Genomic DNA, 15,544 nt, shown 5'->3' on the forward strand with positions numbered 1-15,544 from the left:
TTTATTTTCAGATTCTACAAGCACACATATAGTGCAGATAATCAAAATCAATACACAACTTTCTTGCCAGTTTATGCTGACTGATGCCTGGAAGGGACCTCATTCTGCCAGGGGAACACTGCAGTTTCCCACACGATGTTATTAGATGCTCCCTCAGGCTGTTGCAGTTTTTATGCCAGTTCTGGATTTCTGATTTATGCAAGACCATAACAGGGCTGGGAGGCCTGGGCTTAGCCAGTCTTCAGGAAAGACCAGATAATTTGTGATTATTTAGCATTTATGAACTTGTTTTTCTGTGGAAGCTGTTCAGGAGATGGATTACTCTAGACTGTGCAACTGAGCATAGTTTGTGCTAAGGGGAAGAGGATTTTAAATCCTCATATCTCCATTTCCAGTCACTGAGGCTGATTGCAAAGCTGGAAGCTGTAAGGAATGCCATGGAAAAGAACATGGAGTTCTACTGTATTACCAGAAAGTTTCTGAAGGTAAAAAGTGATAGGGGTTCACCTTCTCAGAAAACAAGATTCTGAGAAGGTGACTGCTCCTTGGGATAGAATGGACTGAGTACTCAATTTCTTTTGATTCAAAACGTACATATTTTTTTATAGGGAGAATGGTAGGAAAAGCCTGTAAACTTGCTGCTAAGACTGGATGGAGTGAGAGAAGCCAATTGATGGAAAAGAGCTAGAGAAAATTAAGTAAGTGTCTCTGAAATTGTTCATAGCCCACTGATACTAAGGTTAGAAAACAGGCTCCAAAAGTGCATGGATGCAATGTCAGTTGCAGGAGGTGTTACGTAAGTTACATCCCCCTCCTTTTTTTTTTTTTTTTTCTTTTCGGTAAGATAAAGAAAATTATGTTGGATATTTGGAGAACAAAGCTGCTTCCAAGGGACTACAATGCTTTAAAAATGGGGGGAAACAGCAACAACAAAACAAAATGAAGGAGAATCACCCACTTGTGCTTGTGTCCCTGCCTCCAACCTGGTGTTAAGAGTACTCACACCACTTCTGCATAAACAGCTTATGTATTTCCACACTGCCTCCTAGATTCCTCCTTTTCCTTCCTTCCCACTGGTGTCCACTTGCAGACTTTCCTTCTTGTTCATCTCAGTCTCTCCTAGTTCACCCCAGCTCATTTTTATGGTTCCCATCCAATCTACTACTTGAATCTTTTGACTCAAATGTCATTTTACTTGGGTCTCTGAATACTTACATACAGCTCTTAGCCATAGCACTTGAGGTTCAGTTGTTGCCTTGCTTATCTCCCTGCTCCCACTCTTGGACAGATGCACATGTATATGTGTCCTTATCTCCCTAAGCCACCTTTCTGTAGATAATCCTTGCCTGCAGATCCCTGGCCTTGCCAGATCTTCTGCCAAGGCTCTTCGTCTAGCAGGGCTTTCAAAATCCTGTTTGTGAGCTGTGCTTAACTAAGATTCACCCACAAGGAGCTGAGAGAGGAGAAATGCTGGTGTGTTTATAGAACACCTGTGATATCCAGGCAATGCCTACTTCTAGATAAAATACAGAATATGGAGTTTTCAAAGGTACTGAGTTCTCCATAGTGAAGACTCACAAATGGCTGTCCAAAATAAAAAATAAAGAGCAACAGCCACTTGGAAAAAGGTGTTTGTTGTGTGTATGTACATACTGCCCGTGCAGCACCTGTTGTGAGTTGTTCCTGCTATGTACAGCACATAAACAAAAGGCCCGGTACAGACACACGAGATTTAGCAAAGCTTGAACTACAGCTTTTCACTCGTAGGCAGCAAGTCTGAGCAAGGAGAAATCGCAGGCAGCACAGCGATGTCAGGCAGCATCTTCAGGATCATCGTCCCAGATTCTGAGGAACAGTGAAGGGGTGTGAGTGATGAGAGAGGCCAGCGGCCGGGCTTGTTGAATATTGCTGAAGCAGGGGATGAGCTGACCCAGCATGGATGTCGAGGACATTCCCAGGACACCACATCCCCTCCAGGAAAGAAAAGCAGATTTACAGCTCCTCTGGGAGACAGAGCAGCCCCGGAGTGCAGACTCTGGCCTCCTGCCAAAGTGAACCCAACGAGATCATGAGGGCTATTCGGCTAATTCGAGGATCTATTTCAGCTGCGCGCCTCAGTGCAGGCTCAAAGCACACTCTGAGAAAGTTTTGTTGAAGGACAGGTTTTATTTGAACAAGGCATTGTTTCGAGAACGCAACGCGCGGTATTTGTGAGGGGAAGATGGAGGCGGCGCAAGGCTCGCTGGGAGCTGTAGTCCTGCGGCGGGGGCGGGCAGCGGCCTGGCCCCGCGGGGAGGAGGTGTCCGGGACCCCAAAGAGGAGAATTCCCTGCCTCCATCATTCCTGTGCAGCGCGCTGGGAACACCGAGGCTTGGGCTGTCCGGGGAAGAGGGATGCCCGCGGCCTGCCCACGGTCTGCTCTGTGCGGAGCTTGCACTGCCCCGGTGTGGGTAACCTCAAATTTACTCCCATGTCTGCTGGTTCCGGGCTTCTCGCTGTACTTCTACAGGCAAACACAAAGGTGACAGCACCCTAAAGACACACACAGTCTGATGGGATGCAATATGCATACTGTTCGTTGCTGTTGTTTGAATCTACCCTCCTTTTCATTATTTCTCGTGGGATAGATGTTGGGGTGCCAGGTGTGTATTTACCTGGCTCGGCCGCATTGGCGCGGTGCTGAAAGGAAAACACGTCAGCCGAGGGCAGTAGAGACAAGGGGTGTTTCCATGAGCTCCAGCACCCACGCGGTCAGTGCTTCTTGTAAATCCCGGTGAGACTTCAGTTACACCTAAGCAATCAATAATTCTTTTAGCCCTGCACTGAGTTCTTTAAAATCCTTCATTTTGTTCAGGCTGGAAACAGCAAGCAGAAACTTTTAAGCATTCTGAGGGTATTTTGGCTTTATGAGGCTCTTGTAACTCTGGCCACATTGGTATCTCTTAAAACTGAATAACTTTCTTCCTAAACTTTTATTCAACAGCCATCACCTGCATGTTCTCTTCTATGTTTTGCTTGTTAGAAAGCAAAATTATTTGTTATGGCATTGATCATGGCAAGATAATTTTTTTTTTTTTTTTTGCAGAGTGACATTCTTCTTTTTTGCCCCCTTGTTTTTTAGAAGTAATTATTACCAGGAATTTTAGTATTAGGATCATGGAAATTTCCCCATTAATATTACAGGACACTCTGAGGAAACAAAGGACATCCACAGTAAGCAGGAGGAGGAGGCATTTAGAGACAGCTCACAAGAAAGAGACAACAATCCTTTAAGATTATTGTATTGTATAAAAATCTTGCTCTATTGCAATGCAGAGAATACAACTTCAGTGAATGTCTGCACGTTCAATGAAGCAATAACTCGGCTGTCCTTTTTCTGACGTTAATAAATTAGCTTAACACCAACATAATTCTATCCTGGGGTCTTTTTTGAGGAATCCTCAAAAAACTCAAATGGTGAATGTTTAATAAGGGGAACATACTTCTTCAGCTCTAAACTATATATAGAGACATACAGAAATACTAAACTGTTTGCTTAATTTTATTAAGGGAAACCCTGCTGCTTAACTATTTGCTTGATTTTATTAAGGCAAACCCTGTTGCTTTCAAATCTCCTGAAGTTAATCCCTGGTGTTTACACTCATTTTGCTGTTTACATTGGCTTCATGAACCTTCAGTGTAAACAGAGAAAAAGAAGTAAGGATTCTTCCCATGAAACAGCTCAAGAAAGAAATTCTGACATCACTTAAATGAAGCATGCTTCCTGTTTCAACATAATTAAATTCTGACATCTTAAAAATAAAAACAAGGAGAAGAAAAAAACCACCCTAATTTACTGTAAAGCTACTGATGGTGAGATTGTTACCTATGAAGGACATTCCTTCTGATGTTCTTACTTGGGTGTCTGTTTCAAACAGAGAGGTTTGTGCCTGACAGTATTGTCCAAATGATGGTGACCTTAGTGTCACAGGTGGCTTCTGCCAACCCTGTGAAGGTAAGACCAGATTCTTGCAGCTGGACTATGTTTATAACACCAAATAAAACAGGTGAAGGCTCTTGGCTTTTTGGCCAGGTTCCAAGACCTGACCTGATCCATTTTACAAAACAATTGCTTCCTTTCCACGGACCTAAGATACAACCATTAGTATGTCTGTGCTTTTTTTGTTGGCTCTTTCTTTTCCTGAAAAAAAAAAAAAAGGTTATTGGAATTACATTTTCATAGTATGAAGCTGAGAACACATGTCCTATGCCCTGGAGAGCCTGAAGGCAGTGAAAAATGGTGATGCTAGGCACAAGAAGAGGGAAAAGGGGAGGCTGGTCTGGTGTTTGCCTGGTGCATGCTCTCTCCTGGAATGGGCTGCACACTCACCATCTCCTGGTCTGGATTCTGTCTGGGACAGTGTGGGCTGACAAGAGCCAAACCTTTTCCAGGACACATGCTTGCAGTTAAGCATAATGGGCAATTAGCAGTCCAGTGCTTAAACTCTTTTCCAGGCCCTATTTTTTCTAGTGCTGCAGTCATAGCTTTAGAATCCCTTGGGCAAAAAAACACCCCACATTATACTGCATGTGACTGGTAAAGATTTATTTTATTTTAGAAGGTCTCAGGCCAGGATTCCTTGAAGAAGCTTGAGAAGTTTCTGCTGCTGGCTGTTCTCCCCCTCCACCACCAGCTGTTCTGGCACAGCTGTGTGTGCAATAGGGAGCCTCATTGGAATACAAGTTGAGCAAATGTAGCAATGGCAGAGTTGAGTAGAAGCTTGGGCTGAACTACAATCAACATATAGTGACAAATATTCTTAGGAACTAATCAAGATTTTAATAACTCCAGGTAGAGTTGTTACAAAATACACATCATATTTGACTTCAGTATTTTTGCCTTGGTTCCTATTGTGAAATAAGAATAATACTTCAATTTAGCAGAGAGCTGAAGCTAAAACTTTCCTACCTTTCTGGTTTAATTGGACTGTGAAGGAATCATGCAGTGTGAAATGGTGCTGGCATCAAGGCATGGGGCCTGCAGGACTCCAGGCAGCAGGCTGTACAATCTCAGTCCTTCAGTTGTATTTCATTTATCTTCAGATTTTCAATGGCCCAAGACTTTTAGGAGAAAACATACTGAACACACTTATCCTGAGAGGGGCTTGACCACAGTAGCAAAGTGGGGTCAGTGAAGCTGCAGAAGTACTTGAGGGGGGGAAAAAGGATTAAATAATGATAATCACAAGTAATTCAAAGGGCGTGCACTGAGGCTTTACAAATGCTCGTCCCCATCTGCATAGAATAAATACAAGGAAAATGGACAAAATTTTGCTGTTTTCCTTCAGGGGCTGTTATTATTTTATGTTGCTATGGAGGGCAAAAGTTGTAGGGGAAGAGGTAGAAATAAGGTATTTATACATACCACGTATCATGGAAATTATTTGTCTGTAGTAGAAAACATACTCTCGGTGTTAGGATTGTGCGTTCTTTTCATGGGAAAGCAATGGCTCTCTTGGAATGCAAACCTCCCTCATTCCTGGCCTTCGCACTGTGACATCGTAAATTATGCAGGAAGCTGCTGCCCCAAAGTCAGGAGCTTGAAAAAAAAGAAAAAGATACGGACCTTATGTCTGCCTTGGTGACCAGAGAAGTGCTGAGCAAGGCAGGGTGTGTGAGAGGGCATGTGCATTTCAAGTCAGGAGAGAACAGCTGGGGCCACAGCAGGAGGGTTAGGTGGGTGTTGTGCGGCTCATCAGATACAGCCACTGCCAGAGAGAACAGAGGGCACCCTAATGCCCCAAAACTGAGGATGGAAGAAGCTGTTTTCTGGATCTCTGGAGCGTGGCCCGGCTGTGCAGCAGCATATATCCCCCAGCTGTCAGGCTGTGTCACCCAGACTCTTAGGAACACAGCCTTAGTAGTCAGCCCTTTCCATTCTGCAGTCCCATAGCACAGAAGCCCTATTTGCTTTCTTTTCTGTAAAGCCACTCCCTGGGTATTGATACTTGTGTTACTCTAGAGCCCCTCGTAGTTGCAGGCAGTCCATTGATGTGGTCTGCAGAAAAGTCCTCAAGTTCAGGCAGTTGCACAGGCTGAGATGAAATTCTTTACTTTTGGAGGCAGCCTTGGGATGCACACATGGCTCGTTTTCCTCTTTAATGTAACCTCTGTAACTCCAGCAGGTGCTCCTTACCACCCCCACTTCCTATTTCAACAGTTTTGGTTTTCCCTGTTTCATTGTACCACTTGTGATGCCCCCACAACCATTTGCTTTTTCTAAAGTGTTTTTCTCACTCACTTTCCATTTTCATAGGGTGTGGAGAGATGTTTTTCACCTAAGCCTTTTTTTCATTCCCATTCTTTTTTTTTATTTGAAGGTTTCTAGTAGTGCTCAGGAAAAAAATCACAACAAAAGAAACCTGCTTCTGGTCTCCGCTTGTAGCCTTCAGCTCCTCTGTCTTCCCATGCACTGGTTGGAGTGCATGTAATTTGTAAGTAATATTAATAATAAATATTTTATAAGTAATATATTAATAAGTAATATTCTTTGAATGTACCATTTTTGTATGACTCCGGGAAGGGTGAAAATATGGATGAGCTCAAGATTTTTGCTCATGTTGGTGTAAGAGTATAAACTGGCATTAATGAAAATAAATGGCAGTTTGATAAAAAAAACACAAAAAACCAGACAGGCAAACAGAAACTGACTTTGTGCATTTATTCAAAGAGGCAGAAGAGTTATTGTAAAGTACAGGTAAGCAAATTACACCTTCCCTGCTTGACCTATGAAATTACCTTTTCCAAAGAAAGGCATGTCCTCATGATACCAAACATACTGCGTAGTTTCAACTGATGTACTGGTACAGTAAAGTCTTTCTTTTCATATGCACATTCTTTTGCTAAGCTCTGTTCTTCATGGTCATCTTATTCCAAAGTATAAAGAAGGGGAGAGACTTTGAAAAAAAAAATACCTGAGATAACAAGATACAATATGGTCTTTTATTCTGTAAAATCACTCCGTCAACACCTTCTGTTCCTCCCTTTGCTTCTTTACCTGCACATTGAACAAGTCAGCCAAAGCAGTTTCAGAAGTCAAGGCACAGAATTATACTGAAATATGATTTAGCATTCTTGAAATATTTAGCTGTTTCTAATAAAACAGGATATGGGCTACAATTGTGGAAGATCAATGTAAAAAGTTAGCAAGGTAACCTTTAGAAGACTCAAATAACAAGCCTGCAATAATGAAGTTATATTTTCTTGAAGTACTCTTAACAGTTTTTCATTTGACATGACAAGAGCACTTCTGAATTATTTCTTAATGAACTGAAAAGGAAAAATCCACATGGGAGAAATTGTTTCTTAACCTGCTTTTACTCATTTCATTAAAGAAATAATGGTGGAGATAGGGCCAATATTAAAGCTTTAAATGAACACTTTCATGTGTTTATAATCTGTCCAGTAGTTTGATATTTTCAATGCTTTATTTGGTCCCTATGCTTTTAAGTGACTTTTTCTTTTCAGAATTCACAAAAGTTTTTTAGGCATCTCTTAAGTTATTCAGACCCTGAACATAATTTTCCATGATTAAAACATTTTTGGGATATGTATTTCCTTTTCCTCCTTTTTTGGATAGCTCAAAAATGAGTTCAGCTGTAAACCTGGCATGCAGTTGCTTTGGAACAGAATGTAATTTTTCTGAGCATGCAAAAAGAAAATTCTCTCTGAAATAGTGAAGCCATCCATGCTCTTCCCCACATGACACATATTTGCAAAAGAGTACTTAAGTTTAGAGTGGCAGTCCTGGTTTCATGGGAAATAACCATGAACGGCCTTTGCTATCCTCAGAGTGAGGATCTGACTGATGGCTCTTAGGAAAATAAGTATAGAAAGGAGTGTAGTTCTGGAAGCAGTTATGTGTCTTCCCATATTTTCTTACTCTCTTCCCAAGCTGAGACAAATTATTGTGGACAGACAATAGCCCTGTCTACAATTATAAAATGAAGGACATTTGGCATGAAGGAGAGGTCAGAGATGGGCTTACAAGTCAAGGGCTAGGAGTGGTGAACAGCAGATGGTGTGGGAAAGAATTTGAGAAGCCAAATTCATCTCCATGAATTGTCTTTGTGGTGTGAAATCCCATCCTTTCAGTCCTTCCTTTGCTTCTAAGCTCTGAGTGACTTGGAAACCAGTTCAGAAATAAAGTGTACAATTTCCCCATCCCTCTTCCCATTCAGTCCATCCTAATTAATTTATAAGAAAGGCTACACAAACCAGTCTGAAAATGAGAAGACTAAAGCTTTTGTTTTCCCCACTCCCTCATTGCCAGAGATTTTCTCCCATTTCTTAGAATACCACCCAACATTCAATTCACAAAGTTGTTCACAATGAGCTTTCTTCAGGCTTCCCTTAATATTGTTTCACTGTGTATAAATACTGCTGTGAAAAAAAGACTGAATGTTGAAGACTGACTGCTCAGGCCAGTGGCTGGGTCCTTCCTCCAGGAGGCAGGACTTGGACCTGCACTTGCTCCAGGCAAGGTTTATTCGTAGAGACTGAAAAGTGTCAAAACTGTCAGTCTAGCCTAGTCCAGCAGCTGGTGACCACAGCAGTCCCTCAGATATGGGGAGAGTTGGATTTAGATATCTAAGGTAGAGAAACTACCATAGCCTGGTCTACCCCACCTCCAATGAATTCTCTTCAATTAACTGAAAATAACAATTCTTTTCCTCTGATAGTTCTGTGATTTTTTTTCCTAAACAAACCTATCTAATACCTAATATTGAAATTGTTTTCCCAGTTAACATGTGTTTTTAGTTATTTTCTTTTGCTCAATTTTAGATATGATTTATTATTAAAAATCTAGTAAAATAAATGTTCCCACTATGTTTTATTAGTAAAATTGAGTGTGTAGTTTATGCTAATTTAAAGCAATTACTTCCTCTTGTTAATTACTCAGGCTGCTGTCACAGTTACATAAAGAATTAAAAATGTGGGTTTATATTCTTTCAAGCCTCTAGTAATTCCATTCTCAACATATTTATTTTGTGCTAAATGAATGTGTCTTTGTTCTTTCTTGTCATTTCTGCCTTCTAGCGTTATTTGGTGTGCTCTGGACTTCCCAGGAAAGAATGGTTCAACTAAAGAACACACAGTGCAATTTATTTATTTTGCCATTTGCAAATGCAAGTAAACAGAGGTAATGCACCCTGGAAAGAGGAAGAAGGAAGGCTCCTCATATGGTGGGCTCGCCTGTGTTCTTTAGTTGTTTTGCTGGAGGCTGAAAATTCAGCAAAACACATGATTAGCCCATGTTTGAAAGTCCCTGTTCTGCTGGAAATAAAGCACAAGCTGAATTCCATTCCTATTCAGCAAAGAGCATTAACACATGGTGAAATATTAGTAGCTACTTGAGTGTGACAACACTGAAAGTGCCTGCTTTGTCACATCCCAAGTCAAGAGGTGAACATCATCCCTGTTTATGTACATGGTTTCTCCAGGGACCCTCTTGGGCTCCAGAGGGCAGAAAACCAAACTTGAGGGTGATGCCCCAACTCTAGGGGTGCCAGGACATTAATGGACAAGTTAATGTCCTAATTAAATCAATCACAAGTAGTTTACCCCTTCAACCAAGCTATATTTGGTAGATACCATACTATGACGGGGGGAAAGGGGAATTACAGTCAGTATACAGCCAGTAGCCCAAGGCCAGGCTGAAACTTGTCAAAAACAGCAAACCCAAGGCTGGAGAAAATGTGAAAAATTTTAATGATGATCTCCTTGACAGCCAACTAGGGAAAAATAAATAGATGAGATATCTTGGAATCAGCCAGCAAGACTATAATAAGTGTTATGCTTATTTTCCTTGCATGTGTCAGTTATGACTAAAGGAGGCTGGCAAACCAGAGGGCTTCAAGTCCCAGAGGAGCCCTCTGTTCTTGGGGTGCCCAGCATCTGTGCTCAGTGGTCCTGGGGAGGGCTGTGGGTATAGTCTTCATCAAGCATCAGACAAGGGTTGTTTTGGGAGTTCATGACAAAGCCTGCAAAGCCAGGAGAGCTGGTGCTGGCTGAAATCTTCTTGGTGGGCAGTGGGCACTGAGATGAGTCTTGGGGTCTTCTCAGGTTGTGCATAATGTAAGAAGAGAGCTGAGAAAGGCTGAATAAGCTATCAAGTGATCACTCTAACAGCCTAGAAGATTGTTCTTGCCAGTACTGATACTGCAAAGACAGGATATTGGGATTATAAAGAAGCTACTTGAAGCAGCTCATTTTTATCCAATATTAATACAGTATTTGGCATCCAAAGTGTACTTTGCACTTAGATTTCTGTGTAAACTAAATCACATTACATTAAGCTGTTGTTTTTTATATTTCTACTTTATTTATTGAAGGCAATTGTTTATATCAGACTACTCATGCAATGTCCAAACTTCTTTGGATCATGTATACAATGTAACAATAGCCTTGGCTACTGAAAGTGGCATAGATTTATATTTCATACATATCTGAGGATACCAAGGACTAGAAAACAGTTTCTGAGGAAGTTTTAAATATCTTTTGAAAAAGAAACACAAGAAAACTGATTTATGCCTGTAGAGGATCATATAGACAGAGCATAAAATGTTAAGAAAGGTATGTTCTATATATAGAACGTGAACTTAAAAATTAAAACTGAAAGACATTTTACTGATTGAGTTCCAGAAAAACTAACAGACGTGAAAAGACATGGTTATTTAAAGGCTGAAAAAGGAACTCAAATACTCTTAGATTCTGACTATGTTTCAGTGTAAACAAATGCAGTCCTTACTCTACAGTAATGTAACCTGTCATTCCCAATGCTAAACAGAGTCTGAGGAAAGGAAAACACTTCATTTGATTGTTTTATGGCCATCTCCCACACTTTAACGATGTCTTGAAGTGAAATCTAAGTGTGGGCAAGCTACGAAAGAATATAGAGACTCTTTCCAACTTAAGAGACACTATGCATTGTTATAGTTTACTTCCAGGGAGGGACTGAAGCCCATTCATCTCCTCACAGACCAGTTGAGGGTACTGCACTCTCTACATCACCCTGCTGGGGATGCTGCCACTGACTGTGGGCACTGAGGCACTCCCACCAACTGGCCCCTTCTTATGCAGGGAAACAAGGCCTGATGGATAACTACAGCTTTCTCCTCACTTTTCTGGGACTTCTTTGTGGCACTGTTTTTTTAACTCATGCAGTAGTTAGTTTTCCTCATTTCAGGAAAGCTCTGTGTACTCTTGGCATGAAAATGCCTTCACTCCAGCTTGGCATTTCCTGGCCATAGCTCGGGTGCCAGGTGTCAATGGTGTTCTGCTCTGAGTTTATGCAGGCAATTTCAGGGTAAAGGCCCAGCACTAAAATCATTACCAAATTACATTTTATTTGTTAAATGTTTACTGCCAACAGCTTATAGCTTTTCTGGAAACAGATGAGTATGTTTTCCACCCTATTATGAAAATAAATCTCCTCTCTTCCTCAGGATGCATTTTCTATTTAATCAAAATTAAGTATCTGAGAGACTTGCTGTGGTTAAATCACTGCCTATATTTCCTTTAGTAGTTATCTCAAATGAGTTTGGGAAGATAATAAAACTTTCTGCAACACACTGATTAGTCCTCTTAATTAATAGGGCTGAATAGAGCCAAAAGTATAAAAAGTATTCCAGAATATTTACCATGAGCCAGGCATGGTTCTGTGTTGTTTCCAGTGTCATTTAAGCATGCTGTTATATTTCCAGGATTTTGGATTGGTTTTTTAATGATGTTACAGTACAGCATTTTCCAAATAGATTATTTTTGGTGCAAATAATTTGCAAAGGCATCCTTGATTCTTGTGAAGGCACATGCACACATTCTTCCTGATATTTGGCTTCTATTGAAGAGCCATGTAAGGGAATGAACAGCACTTCATATTTTAACAACAGGGAAACACTCTTCTAGGATGTGCCCTTTTCATATTTTCAGGTGCAAAGTGTGCCTCTGGTACTACTGAGAGCCTCTGGGCCTCTGGTACATAAACCTCTTGAGAGGCCCAGCTGCAGAGATTGCACAAATATGTTAAAGCAGCACTCTTTAGATCCCACCACGCAGAACACTTCTTGTTTAATGTTTCCAGCTGAGGGTGGAAAGATATTCTTCCAGCCTGGAATGATCTCTGGGGTATTAGCTAAGCATTGCCAGGTTTATGGCCAAATTGAAATGTGGAAATCATGGATTAATGTCCCTTTTGTGCAACTTCTCAGCTAATTACTTAATTCTAAGCACATCAGGGGTTTCTTTGACCACGTGTGTGTGTTTTCTTACACTTCAGCTATGTGACTGTGCTTGTAAGATTGAAATTTTGTTTGAAACAGTTTGTTTTGTTATGTGCTCAGGCTGTGGTTTGACATGATTATTTAGAGTGTTTCATACCCTATCTAATAGACACAAATTGCAAGGTTCTGGGCAAACTCACTCTGCTGGTTCATACTGGTTAAAAAAATGTATGTAGGAGGTATGTCCTGTCCTTGTAGACTTACAGGGGCTGTTTGAATTCTTATTATATAAGCTATATGTAATATGTTACATAAAGTATTGTAACACTTTCTTTTGGCTGTGGTGTTGTTTGTCCTTCTGTGGCTGGCAAAAAATCAACATACCTAACATATTTTTCACTCCAATTCAGCATAATGCAGAGGTGCTCACATCTGGTATCAGATCTGTGCTGCCAGGTGATCCAGTAATACAGCTTCTGTATCCATTACCATGACTTATGTCACCTTTTATGAACCTAACACAAAAATGAGAAAAACTCTCTCTGAAGTCAGATGGCTTTGGATCAAGTCAGTCTCTCCTTCGCCTTGCTCCCTCCAGGTTGAAACAGACTGTGAACTATAGTAGGTTTTGAAAGAACACTTCATTTTTCAAGAGAATGATTTTGACTTAAGCTCGTTTGGTAAAATGCTGTAAAAGTGAATTTGCCACAAATGAGGAGCAGTACATTTTATATTTAACAGTGGAGTATCTTAACTAATCTTTTTAACTGATGTGTTTATGGGTTTTTTGAAAGTAATCTTCAGTGTAGTTACTGACTTGTTCATGCATTAGTCCTGGGGAGAGCAGGGAAGGAAGCTGTGGTGTGATGTCGTTCATGAGATCACCCCTGACTCAAAGGTGACCTCAGCCTAAGACAGATAGCTAAGGTGTCTAACAGCAGTATCTGCTTAAGATACAAAAATAAGATACAAAAAATTAGATGTAGTTTGGGATTGTTGGGGGTTAGGTGTCCTTTTTATGTTCTGGCTTGCCTGTGGAATTTTTACCCATTTTCAAATTGTGGGGGAGTTTCAATGTGTTTTTGTTCTCACCTGGCTTAATTACAATGCTGTTACCACAGACTGCTGCTGATTTCCTTTCCTAGTAGAAAACCTGAATGCACTCCTAATTCTCTTGACCACAATCCTTTCCCAAAGTCATATCCATGATAAGGCTTGTCACTGGAGTAAAAAATAAAAGCTGCTCACAAAGCTGTGCCTCAAACCTTTTCAGACCTGTAGAATATTCCCAAGGTAAGTTTCTCTACCTTGTCTTCCAAAAGGATTGCACCTGCCATGCCGAGTGGGCCGGTCTTATCAAGGTGTTCATGGAGTCGGGGAGGTTTCACAACGCCATGAAACTGCATTGCCTCACCTCTCCAGATAATCATTCACCTGCTTACACACACATGCTGCTGGCTGCAGACTCACAGTATGAGATGCTGAAGCCACAAAAAAAGGCTGTAGGCTGTTTGTGGGAATAGTTGGAAAAAATAGTCAGCAGGTGTTTGTGGCATTTCCTTTGAGTTCCTGCATTCTTTGCTTCCCTGGAACATGGCAGCTATAGAGCTGAAGGCTTGGAAGTAGAAGGGGAACAATTAAGAGAGTTTAGATAGTATTATGGGCATATTGGACAAACTGAAAGAGCAGAATATTAAGTGATGGCAGTACCAACTAACAAAGAATTGGCTGCAAAATTTACAATAACCCCCTCCACCAGTACAGGCTGGGGGCTGATCTGCTGAAAAGCAGCTCTGTGGAGATGGACAACCATCTGTCCATGAGCCAGCAGTGTGCCCTGGTGGCCAAGAAGGCCAGTGGGATCCTGGGGGGCATTATGAAGAGCATTGCCAGAAGGGAGGTGATCCTGCCCCTCTGCTCAGCCCTGCTGAGGCACATCTGGAGTGCTGTGGGCAGTTCTGGGCTCCTCAGGACAAGATGGACATGGAGCTCCTGGACTTGGATCCACTGGAGGGCCACAAATATGATGAAGGGACTGGAGCCTTTCTCTTGGGAGGAAGAGCTGGGGAAGCTGGGCCTGTTCAACCTGGAGAAGAGATTACTGAGAGGGGATCTCATCAAAGTCTGTCAGTATCTGCAGGGAGGGTATCAAGAAGATGGAGCCAGGCTCTGCTCAGTGGTGCTGAGCAACAGTACAAGAAGCAATGGGCAGAAACTGATGCACAGAAAGTTCCACCTGAAGGTAAAGAGCTGTTCTGCTGTGCATGAGACTGAGCAGTGGAACAGAATGCTCAGAGAGGCTGTGGAATCTTCCTCACTGGAGATATTCCAGAACTCTCCGGACTCAATCCTGTGCCATGTGCTCCAGGATGACCCTGCTTGAGCAGGATGGTTGGAGCCGATGTCCCACTGTGGTTCCTTCCAACCTTACCACCTTACCTATTATGTGGTTCTGTGATTTGCTTCACCTGTCCTCCTTACTCCCACTGTGTGCCATTTTACACCTGTGATTTCTATCAGGACAAGAGAGTATCTTCAGTTTTTCTTTGCTGATTAGAAACACGAAAAGCCTTAAAGATGGATTTATTTATTAATTTATTGCAAAATCAATGCCTTGTTTTCAGCCAGATCCCACGCTGCTTGGGAAAGTCAGTAGGCGAGATGGAAAATAAAGCATCAGGAGGAACAGGAGAATCTCCCAGTCTGAGGGTTGATTAGGGAGAGCAAATGCAGGTGGCAGGGAAGCCAGTGGGGATTGGGGTGAGGGCCTGGGGAGGGACACAGTGTGGGTAAGCATGAGGACCAACTGAAATTGAGAAGTACATTTCATGGCACTCAAAAGTGTGAAGCGAGATCAGGCTCCTGCAGAGCACCGGGCAAAGCAAGAAAAGCAGAGGATGGTGGTATAGGGAGATGGGGCTTAGAGAGGCTCTGGCATACAACATGAGGAGACAGTCGTGGGAAACTGGGTGCATGGTGAAGGTCACAGTGGTAAGGCAAGGAAAAAAACTTCACAGTGGTGTTTTTAATCAAATAAAAGTAAAAAAGTAAAATATCTTTTAAAAATTAAAGGACTTAAGAACAGAGGCAGAAAGAAACAAACAGCATAGTTAAAGAGAAAGCTCAGAAGAAACTTCAGAATAGTTCAGATTTAATAATTAAATCTGCATTGTAGGTCTGTATTGACAAGGAACAAATGGTGTTCTTGAAAGGTGACTTCTCAAATTATTGTCTCTTCCTCATCAGTAAGAAATAAGTCTGGTTTTTTATCCCTTAAAGCTTTC

At 41.6% G+C, this 15,544-nt stretch overlaps 1 long non-coding RNA gene across 5 annotated transcripts; it reads left to right on the forward strand.

The window, feature by feature from the left end:
- Positions 1-42: 42 nt before the first annotated feature.
- Positions 43-12,592, forward strand: LOC107207849. 5 transcript variants are annotated; one of them, XR_004496395.1, is made up of 6 exons: positions 43-698; positions 845-2,521; positions 2,628-2,773; positions 3,184-3,994; positions 6,360-6,473; positions 9,079-12,592. It is a non-coding gene; the product is annotated as an uncharacterized LOC107207849 (long non-coding RNA). The 5 variants fall into 5 exon arrangements; XR_004496393.1 differs by having other exon boundaries at positions 43-485; positions 609-698; positions 845-2,773; XR_004496387.1 differs by having other exon boundaries at positions 845-2,773; positions 3,086-3,994.
- Positions 12,593-15,544: the final 2,952 nt, after the last annotated feature.

This window comes from Parus major, chromosome 1 (genome assembly GCF_001522545.3).
Source record: "Parus major isolate Abel chromosome 1, Parus_major1.1, whole genome shotgun sequence".
Lineage (NCBI taxonomy): Eukaryota > Metazoa > Chordata > Aves > Passeriformes > Paridae > Parus > Parus major.